This window comes from Balaenoptera acutorostrata, chromosome 1, assembly GCF_949987535.1.
Source record: "Balaenoptera acutorostrata chromosome 1, mBalAcu1.1, whole genome shotgun sequence".
NCBI lineage: Eukaryota > Metazoa > Chordata > Mammalia > Artiodactyla > Balaenopteridae > Balaenoptera > Balaenoptera acutorostrata.
This window is the reverse complement of record NC_080064.1, coordinates 88,138,366-88,140,203: the sequence shown is the minus strand read 5'-3', so window position 1 is coordinate 88,140,203 and position 1,838 is coordinate 88,138,366.

The following is a 1,838-nucleotide window of genomic DNA, read 5'->3' as shown; positions in this document are numbered from 1 at the left end:
GCTTTATCAAGCATCTGCTGTAATCACCCAAAGCACAAATGACTATATCACGGGAAGTAGTATATTTTTCTTCTTTCTAGAAGAAACTATATTTTGCTTTTAATCATTTCAAGCTATATTTCATTGCTAACTCTGGACTATGTTTTTCTATTGCCAAGAGCACTATTTTTTAAAAATTTTATAATGCAAAGCATTGTGCAAACATGAAAATATTGGAACAGTTTGTTTCAGTATGTTTATGTTACTCTCTATTATATCTGTAATTTCTATTGGCAACTGTTTTCACAGTTCATAAATGACCTTGAAAGTAGTACAAATTTGAATCATATGTCCCAAATTCTGAGAATGTGTCTCTAAATTTGTCTATTTTATATATATATATATATATTTTTTTTCTCTTTCTCCCAGAGGAGACATTTTTATCATCTCGTTTTATCCCTTCAGTCAAAGTAAACTTGGACAATAATTATGGGTGTGCTTTTTGAAGGATAAGCATTTTCTAATCTTTCTACTCTTGTCACAGCAGGAAATTGCTTATTGGTATCATGTATTTCTTTTAAAAGCAGATGATCTACTCAATAAGATAAATCTCGGCCATATGTTGGTAGCCTGAAAAAAATGCCATAAGCAGAAAATATATTGTGAAAATAAAGTGCTTACAAAATTGTCCAGGCTGTCATTATTTTACGGGTTTAGTAGAAGGTAAACATAAGATGCATATATGTTGTTCTTCTGGATCTCGAAGTGCACAATAATTTTACTTCTTCTAACAATATCTCTTTTCAACTACTGGAGAGTTTCCTCAGTGTGTTTTCTTAGACTATGAAAGAGGGAAGATTATCTTTTTGTTCCAAAGAGATACCTTAGATTGAATAATTCCTGGAAAGGAGGTATAGGGCCTTTATGGAGTGCGGGAGGGAGCTAGTGTTGTGTGGGGTCCCCGGGTGAGTCCAGGGAAGGAAACGGCATCACACACACGCAGTCAATGCTTTGAGGCCACATGGACAATGGGACCTCCCCACAGTTACACTCTACCCACATTTATTTACTCATTCATTCTTTCAGCACCTGTATCTTGAGCACCTGCACAATTCTAGGTGCTGTTCTAGGCATTCACGACAAAGCACAGAGCAAGATAAAATTGTCCTCAAGAAGCTGTCATTCTAGTAGAAGAATACAAACACAAATAAATTGACAATCACAAAATATATGGAATATTAGATAATGAGTATTAAGGGACAAAAAATAAAGCAGGAAAGGAGTACGGGCAGTATTAGGAGGGATCTCTCTAAATATGGTGGTCTGTTGCACTTCAAAAATCAGTCTGACACTGAGTCTCAGAGTTCCTCTCTATTTTGTTGTAGGATGCTGACACAATGAGAGACATAGAGACCTGTGTTTCAAGACTAACTTCTTTTTCAATTTTTTGTTCACTTGGCAGTTCATCCTCCAGGTATCTAAATGTCTTGTTTTCTCACTTAGTGTTGGTCTATAAAAATTAACAAAAAAACATTCTCAAATAAAAATGGAGAAACCTCAATTGCAATATAGTCGGGAGGCCAGAAGGGGGAGCTCTCATACCTTACAACGATAGCAGAGCCCAAGAGCGAGAAGGAAGACTTCCTCTTTTGCCTGGGCAAGCGCTCACCCAATGAGAGACTGTCACAACTCAGCCAATGAAAAGTCACTGTACTTTGAACTCTCAATTCTTACAATGGACTCCTCATTTACTGTAGCTCTCCCAACTTCCTTTTCCCCTCTGGAAAATAGTTCTCCTCTGCTTGTCATGTGGGATTTGCTCATGGTTCACCATGGCTGCAGACCCCAAATTGCAGTTC